Genomic DNA, 9371 nt, shown 5'->3' on the forward strand with positions numbered 1-9371 from the left:
CACACCTTTTGCCCCTCCACGGGGCTTCCGTGTGCCTCTGGACCGTCTGCCTTGAGACTTGTTTTATGTGAGAGGTCTTCAGTATTTAAGCTCTTGTTAGGTTGGGTTTTCTGGTGTGTGAGACCAAAATGAGTCATAACCGATAATTCCAGCCATGGCACTTCAAGGCATTTACTCTAAAGGTTGTCCTGTATGTGTGTTATAGCAGTGGATGGAACCACCTAAATGTCCCTCAAAAGGAAAGTAGTTCAATACACGATGTTCCCTTCATACACCCCCACAGGGAATACAGCGAGGCTTCCCTCAGGAATGAGGATGCTCTCCATGTGCCAGTGGTCAATGACCTCCGAGATGCTTTGTGAAGTGCCCAGGGTAGGAAATGCTACCATTTGTGTAAAAAAATTAAAAAAAAATACACCCTTGTAAAGATACAGACCGTTTTTGGACAGATGTGTAGAAATCGATAACATTGGATGCCTCTGTGGCTGGGAGCTGTGTGGCAGGGGGCTGGGTAAAAAGACTCACTCTTCACCGCATACCCTTTTGGGACTGTCTGGATTTTATGCCATGTATCTTTATGTATTCAAAAGTGATAAACAGAATAAAGGATGCAGTACCAGGAAGATGGTGCACCCTGAGAATGGTACCCTTCCTTCACACTCACGACTATTAGGACTTCGAGCTGCTTCTAGACGTGCAGCTTCCCCGTAACACCAGGGAAGCTGGGAGGCACAGTCCTGCTACCCGAGAGCTGGGTTATGGTCCTGGAGAGACTTGATTCCAACTTGCTGTGTGTGTTTAGGCTGGTCACTTCCCCTCTCTGAACCTCAGCTGGGCCACCTGACAACCTAAGGACCTCCCAGATCCTAGGCTCCCCTCTAGCAGGTGGGCCCATTCGAGGTTCACCACGCAGCCACTAGGTGGCGTGCTGCCCCTGCTGCTGAGAGATGCCATGGCTGAGGCCCACCCAGCTTTTAAGAAGAATCAAGTCACCTGAGGGAATTTTCACATCAAAAAGCAAACCCCCCATCTTGAGAATTGTAGGGTGAGTGATTCAGAGAGATGCAGAATGACGAATCAGAGGGGCTGAGGGCTCAGGTGGAAGATACAGTCAAGTGGGCCTCAACCGGGTTGGCGGGGGGGGGGGGGGAGCAGGGGCTGGTTTAAGAGGGTGGTGGGACCCCAGGCCTGGCTCCAGGTTTCAGACTTCCTGTCAGTTCAGGGACATCTTGGTGGGGGCTGGGAGCCTTGAAGGGCATGAGCTGTGGAATCAGGGGTGGGTAGGTCCGTTGACCTGTCCCAGCCTCTGTTTCCCATCTGTAGGATGAGGGTAATAATCATGGCTGCCCTATAAAGTTGATCTGGCAAATCAAATACTATATATAGTTCTTAGTAATCTCTGCCCTGGACACATCGGAGGGGGCAGTAAATGTAGGTGTCATGTGGATAAAGAGTGGAGAAGCTGCTTCTACAGGGAACACCTTCTCTTGGGGATTGACGTCCATATCCCGGAGCCCAGATGAGAGGCATGAGGGCTTCTCAGAGGAAGGAGTTCCCAGGTTTAAGGTAGCAGTCTTCCAGAACGATTTTGCAGAAGGAACTAATCGTTGCTGGGCTCAGCAGGCATTCCCTAGCCATCCAATGTAGAGGTTTCCCAGATTTTACTTTTTATGGAGACGTGAGAGGAAAGGACTGCATATCTCTGCTTAAAAGCGGTTCTGTTTAAATGTTATAAAATGTAAACGCTATGGAATAAGAAGGGAGGATGGCCTTTTTAAGAAGTTTTTGGCCAAAGCCAGCATTTGAAACTGCTGGAAATCAGTAGGGCCATTAATGTGTAATTTTTAGGGACTCCGGGGAAAATGACCTTTTCTAGGCAGCAGAGATAGGCTTTCGGAGGGAGGGGGCAGGCGGGAAGACGGGTCAGGGGATGATGGTCATCTCTTGATTGAAAAGTAACCGTGTGGGAGGGGCATCGGCACCTGCTGACTCCCTGTCCCAGCAGAGCATCTCCCCACGCTGTGTGCCTGAGGAAGGGGCGTCCCGTTGGCCACACAAAGGGGCTCTTTGCTCACCCCATGTGGTTGTCCCGCCCAGAGAGGGCTCCTTTTCAACTCCACCAAAAGAGCAGCCCTCCTCGCTTTAGCCCTCAGAGGGCAGAGTGGAAACCGGTTTTCTTTCTCTAACAGAGAGACACCCAGCCTTTTTTCACCTTCTTTCTTCGAAAGAGTGCTAACAGAATGTTCCTGTTAGAATGTAGATTCTCAGGTCGATTACCTGGAGATTCTCCAGGGGCGGGTCCGGTGAGTTGGTCCTGGCAGGCCTTGGGCTGCCTCAGCACAGTCTGATGAGAGGAATCTCGTGTGACGGGCCCTGGGGCTGGGGGGCAGCACGGAATGGTCCCAGAAGCATGGGCTGGGGCGAGCCAGCTGAAGGACCACAGAGGCTCAATCTCAGGGATGCTGGCCGAGCAGGTGAAGCAGGCCATTCCAGCCCAAAGCAAAGAGCGGCCCAGTAGCCCAGGCTGAGGGGAATGAAGTAGAGGGGGAAGAACACTGTATATTCGCTCAGGGCTCTGCTCCTCTCCACCTGTGTGACCTTGGGCAAGTCATTCAACCTCCCTGAGTCTTGGCCTCCTCTGTAAAATGGGGAGAGTGAGTCCTGCCATGGGTGGTGCTGGCATCTGGTAGGGCCTCAACAGGGACACCTGTTCTCTTTGTTGCAATAGACCGTTTTCACTTGGCCCACGGGTTCCTGAGGCAGGCTTCAGAGTGTCTGCCTGTGCTATGGGGACAGGGCACAGGGTGGCCTAAGCCCGTGGCCCTCAGAACTCTGCCCACACACACCCTTCCCTTGCCAAGGACCCCCTGAGCCAGCCTGGCCAGGCTTCTCCCTGATGCTTAGTCTCTCAGTTCAAAGCAGCTGAAGGTGCAGACTCCCATGACCACCTCCTTGGTTAGTGCCTCAGTTTCCTGATGAGTGGAATGAGGCAGGTTGAGATGCCTTCGGGGTTTCTTTCAACTCTGGCCAAGTCTGTGCCATGATTAGTCCTGCGTAATGCTAACGGAGGCAGCGAAAGGCGAGGCCCCGGAGGATACTTCACAGCCCTGCTGTGGACAGGCCTCAGCGCAGCCTCAGAGACGTGGGGCATTGTCTGGAGGCAAGAGTCAGATTTTTGACCATGACTGACAGCAACAAAGACACGTGCTCTCTGCAACTGTTAAAGTGAGAGAGGCCTTTTGGCGAGAGCCTGGCTCTGCCACTTCCTTTGTAGGACTTTGGACACATTATTTCAGCTTTCTACATCAAGTCTCCTGATTCACAAATGGAGTAGCAGAATCAGGTGGTCCCTGGGGGGCCTTTCCTTCAAAGCTCGGTCGGGAATGGCAGACCCTCGAGGCTGAGCCAGCTTGTTCCGAACCCGAGCTGTCTGTAAGCTTCACCACGAAGGTCCATCTAGGCCTCATTGTTTCTGCGCTTGGAAGTGAAAGCTCCCGCCTCTTAGGTGTTTTAGCTCCGGGATTTTGGCCAAGTCCACTGGCCTAGCTGAAGCGTGCAGGCTTCATCTGCAGGGTGGGCATGATTTTTTTTTTTAATTTTATTTATTTACTTGACAGAGAAAGAGAAAGCCCAGCAGGGGTAGCAGCAGGCAGAGGGAGAGGGAGAAGCAGGTTTGCCGAGCAGGGAGCCCAATGCGGGGCTCGATCCTAGGACCCTGGACCATGACCTCGGTCGAAGGCAGAAGCTTAACGACCGAGCCACCCAGGTGCCCCAGGATGGGCACGATTTTCACTGTGTCACACGTTCAGGGAGCAGATGAAGGGGTTAACTGTCAGGTGGGGGCCAGGTTTGGTGGATTACGGTGTCCATTTTGACACCTCAGAGCAGGATGGAGTGAAGGCAGCTGCTGTTCATTTTTTTAAAAAGATTTATTTATTTATTTTAGATAAATATGGGGGAGGGAGGGACAGAGGGAGAGAGAGAATCCTGAAGCAGACTCCCCACGGTGTGTTGAGTCCGACACAGGGCTCGATCCCAGGACCCCGAGATCATGACTCCAACCCAAATCAAGATTTGGCTGCTCAACCGCCTGAGCCCCCCAGGTGCCCCTGATGTTCATTTTTGACGTTCCAAGTGGGAATACAATGACAGCAGCATGGATGGTCTCGGCAGAACACTGGTTCCAGTACCTGGAGAACCCATGCAATTGCCCATCGCCTCTCCCAGCCCAAAGCTGGCCCTGAGAGAGGTGGTGTTGGGGGGAGGGACTTGGCTTTCCCGAGTTTCCTCAGTTGGTGGTGGAGCCAGGTGGACGCGTGGCACCCGCCCCTCCTGCCCTCAGCTGTCACCTGGACACCTCTGTTCCTCCTCCCTGGCCTCCAGGCAGGGCTCTGGGGCTGCCGCCACCAGGGAATCTGATTCGTGGGCTGCAAGTTCCTGCGAAACATAAGGCCAGGGAGAGCCAGGGAGATTCCATCACAGGATTTTAAAAATCTTCTCCCTTCTGGGCTCCTTGGCAGACGGGGGTGGGGGGTGGTGGGGGAGTAGCTTGATCTCGGCTCTGGAAGCAGCAGCTGGGCATCCCAGGCTCTCCCAGCTCTTGGAGAGAGGGACTGCTGTGTGCTCCCTGCCGCTCCTCTGTCTAGGCTGAGGGAGCCCCCCTCCCTGCCGCTCCTCTGTCTTGGAGAGGGAGCCCCCCTACCCCCCTTCCAGGGAGCAGGTACGTCCATCAGCCTGCACTTTGCTGCCAGGTTTATTTTCTGGAAACTCCAAACGACATGCATTGTTACCCTGTTCCGAAACTTCCCCTGGCTCCATGTGGCCTATGGGTTAATATAGCCACCCCTCCTAGCTTGGTGGAAGCCTCCAGGGTCTTCCATTCTCCTCCTCCCTTTCTTCCTTCCCTCCCTCCCACACTTGCACACCATCTTCTGATGCCTGTGAGGCTCTAGAGAGGTAACCATGGAGGAGACGGATACAGAGCTACTCTTCTCAGCCCCCCTCCCTTCCCTTCCCAAGGCAGCCCTGGGCTCTTCCCCTTGTTCTGGATCCTTCTGAGAGCTTTCCCTGTCTGAGCCCAGATTAAGCTCCTGTCTCTGAAGTGCTGTTGCCACTGGCTACGTCCCAGCCTTCCTTCAAAGCTCGGTCGGGAACAGCTCTACCCCTCACCCACCTCCTCCCCAGCCTTGGAGCCCCCTCGGTTTCAGCTGGCCCTCAGCCTGCACCCCTTCACCCTGACCTTCAGCTCTTTCTGCAAAGCTCGGTTGGCCATGTGACCACACTTCTAGCGAGTGGGTGAGAATGGGCCTTGTCCAGGTCTGTCCCTGGGGCCTAGGTCCTAGCATTGGAGCAAAGCATGAGGGTCCTCATGGGGCCAAAGTTGGACTCATCCAAGAGTGCAGCCTGCTGCACTGAGAAGCCGGAGGGGTCACTTGGCATCAGGATTCGAGGTGCTTCTTGGCCATCTTCATCAGAGGGAAGCAGTTAGCATAGAAGGGAAATACTAAGGGAGTGTGGCATTGAAGTTTTCATGTGTTCGGCCCAGGCCTCATGACCTCAGGAGAGGGGGCTGAGTCATAGAAGGAGACTGGGAATAAAAACCCAAAGGTACGGTCACTAGGCCCACCACGAAATGTCAGAGCATCAGACAGCATGCTCTGAAGTTGCTTCTAGAACACGGTGTGGCACCAGGTGGGGGTGGGGTGGGGACTCTCCTTATTGGGGTGGAGCTGGCTGGCCTACCTCTGTGGCCACTATTACAGAAACAGAACAGCCACCCGGTCCCCACCTGGAGCAGCTTCAGTCCCAAATGGCAGGTGGCAGGACAACTGTCACCCTGTCACTTTGTCACCCTGGTGTGGGGGCTGGCCCAGGAGCTGAGGTGGTAGATGGGGATCACTCCTCGGTGGCTTAGGTAGCATGAGACCCTTCAGGACTCCTGGAAGGAGCCAAGAGGGTGATTAAAAAGCTAAGAAACTACCAAAGAAATGGAGTTTCATGGATTCGGGGGACTTTCCATTTACCCCCAGGCTGCTGGGGCCTGGGAGACCCCATTTCATTAGTCAGAGGCACCAAGTTTCAGGTTACCCCCCCTCCCCGATTCTACCTGCTCCTGGGGAAAGGGTGGATGGGGTGGGGTAGAGCTGGGTCTGTCCCTCTTCCGTCTCCCTGGCTGACTGTCCTCCCTCCCTGCTCCCAGCAGCCTCAGCAGTGCCCTACTTAGACCCCAGGGAGGGGTCTGCCCATCTGTTCACCGTGAAGGGCTGGAGGGGGTGGGGAGCCGCGTGTGTGGTGCCAGAGCTGGAAGATTAATCCCAAATCGCTCAGGGCTTGGGAACAATGGAGTGGTTTCCCTGCAGCCCGATGTCACCCCCGCAACCTGCGGCTCCCTCCCGGTGGGTCAGCAAGTGCTGTGCCAGGCTTACCCTGCCACCCGGAGGCCACTGAAGCAGCACGTGGGTGCCCAGTCGCCTGGGAGGGGACCAGTGGGAAGGTGACAAAACAAAGCGGCCCAACTAGCCAGGGGGTGTGGTGGCTGGGCGTGGAAGGTGGAGACACACAGTCTCGGGGTCAAAGCCTGGTTCTGCAACTTACTGCTTGGTTGAGTGACCTTAGGCAAGCGATGTGACCGCCCTGGCCTCCTCTCCTCGTCCAGGTGATGGAGACGGTTGTGCCTCCTTCCCCCCGGGTTGTGATGCGGCTCTGCTAACACACCTAGCCCAGCTCCTGACACTTCATAAACAGTCTTTGCTCCACCCATCTCAGTCTCAACTGACCTAAGGGCCCTGGAAATCTGGTGGTTTCCTGTGGCAGATCTCAACTCTGGGGACCGCCTGATGTCTCTAGCAACTGCCCTCTCCTCAGGTTAGACCAATTGCCTGAAGGAGGGGCTGAGTCTGAGCTGGGAAGCGGTTGGGAAGGGCAGTGCTCAGCTCAGGAGCTGGGGCTGGGGGTGCACTTGGCCGAGTGGAGCAGTAGGAAGAAGCCCAAAAGAGGTGGAGGGGGGCAAGGGGGTGATGGCAGAGCCAGGTGAGGAAGCACCTGCTATTTTCATCAAGTTCAAATCCCCAGCCCAGGTCAATGACATCCGGGGACTCAAGAACTGTGCTATTGTGACTGGAGCCCAGCCACCTGTGAGCTTTGATTAAACAGACAATCTCAGAGCACAGATAAAAAGAAGGGGTAAGTAGCTAGAGCCAGTAACAGTTCACCAAGAACACGCCGTAATAAATGTCACCCTGAATTAAGGGTTCTCTATTTGGTCCTGTCCTCTTTGATATTTTCATCAAAGGCTTGAATAATGGCACAAAAGGCTAGATTATCAAATCTGTGGGTGACATGGAGCTGGGAGAGAGTGGGTATAGATTTAATAGTGGAACCTGGCTTCAACACCTGGAACGCCATCAAAAGGCTGGAACAAACCAGATAAGATCTAGTAACCCTAAGTCAGTGAGCTCGTGCGCTGACATTAAAAAGAGCAACCGCTTAGCTTCTTGCAGGAGAGGCCTGGCTCCCAACGTACATCACAGGCACTGACTTTTTCTCTTACCCAGAATTTGCTACCAGGGTGCCCGGTCAAGGACAAAGAGATGTCCTCAATCCTCGCTGGCTTGGATCAATAAGCAGGAGAGCAGAGAGAGGAGGAAGGATCACTTTAGCTGGGAGTTGTCAGCTTGGGGGAAGGACGCTGTGGTCCCCTCCCCCAACCTGGCCAAGTGGGGCAGCGGGCTCCATGGAATCACTCCTACAAATTACACAACAGGGGGAGATGACATCTGCTTCCCAGGTTGGGTGTCGACTTCAGAAATGAACTTGCTTCTCTGTCTTCTGCCTGTTTGAACAAGGGTAAAGAATACTAGGAAGCGGTGGCAGGGCTCGCTGGGGGCTGTCTGCACTCTCGCCACCTGGCATGGTCAGATGTGTGTGTCCTGTGGGTCAAGTAGACACTGGAAGGTGGTGGGGCCACCTTTGGATTTTTACAGCATTCCAAGAGCACTGGCTGTGGGGCCAGAGGAAGCTGTGAGTGGACGTCCCCTGCCTGCCCCCAAGGGCTGGAGTCGGGGGCACACTGGGTTGCCCCTCTGTGATCAGCGCAGTGAAGAGGGTCCTGTGTGGCTTCCGAAAAACCCCCCATAGGGCCCTGGAGAGCTAGTACTTGGAGCCAGGGCACAGGGAGGGCTTCACTCAACTTTTCAGCCCTCTTCAGCAGCCCGACTATGGAATAGCCAGAAACAGACGGTGGTGGTTGGGGACAAGAGCAGGACCTCCCCCCTCCCTGCCCTGATGAAGCCCCTCTGGAGCAGGGAGAATATTAGCATTAAAATGGATTTAAGACTAAAGTTTTCAACGAAACTACACAGACCGGACTTCCTTAGACCAAGAGTGACCACAAAGCTTTGGGCTTGGCCCCGGCTGTTATTTAAGAGACAGGAACGGGGGACTCAACCTAGTGTTGTTCAGGGCCATGAAGGGAGGGAAAACAAAGCCATTTCTTCCTTGTGGCTTACCAGATTCACGCTGTGCAGTAACCCTGTCACCGGAGCCTGGGAGCCATGGCGCTTTCTGCTGCCAAGAAGGGGAACAGCTCGCTCCAGCAGCACCACTCCCCACCTTCTGAGGCAAGAGGTACTGATGTCAGGGGTTCCAGGGACCACTCAGTGTCACAGGGACAAGTAAGCTCCTCGTCTCTTCCTTCTGTCTTCTTCACTGTGTCCACAATGTTTTTTCTCATGGTCACAAAATGGCTGCCACTGTTTCAGGCATCACACATAGATCTGGCAAGGTCCAGTCAAAGTAGACTGGCATTTCTTCCACAGTGATTTCTTTTAGGAGGAAAGCCTTTCTACCCCAGTAGACCTCCCTGAAGAGCCCATTAACCAGAACTGAACACACTCATACCTACTCCGATCTTTGGAAAGATGCTGGAGGTCGCCACACCTGGCTTAGTGTCTAGAAACGAAGTTGGGAGAGGGTGAGCCCCTGAGGAATGTAGTCCTCTGCCATCAAGGCAGAAGGGCTCAGGGATGATTTTTGATTAGGTAACCAGTAGTCTGCCACAGGGGTCCACATAACAAACTCCAGGACAGGTTTCGTGGTCTGCAAGCTCCGCGTGAGCCTGTAAGCCACACGCACCCTTAGGCCGCATTAATAAGAGAACAGCATCCAGAGCAAGTGAGAGAATGGTGGCTGCGTCTCTGTGCTGGTTGGACCACACAGGCTGTGCCAAGACCCAGGGGAGGAAGTAAGCTGAAGCTCTCACAGAGCAAGGAGTTGGATGGGTGGGTGGGCAGGGGCCTAGTGACACTGTCATGGGAAGTAAGGCTGAAAGAAGAGGGAGTTGAACCTGGAAAAGGCTGGGAGGCACCTTTCCA

This window comes from Ursus americanus, chromosome 7, assembly GCF_024610735.1.
Source record: "Ursus americanus isolate L20-20 chromosome 7, mUrsAme1.1.p, whole genome shotgun sequence".
NCBI lineage: Eukaryota > Metazoa > Chordata > Mammalia > Carnivora > Ursidae > Ursus > Ursus americanus.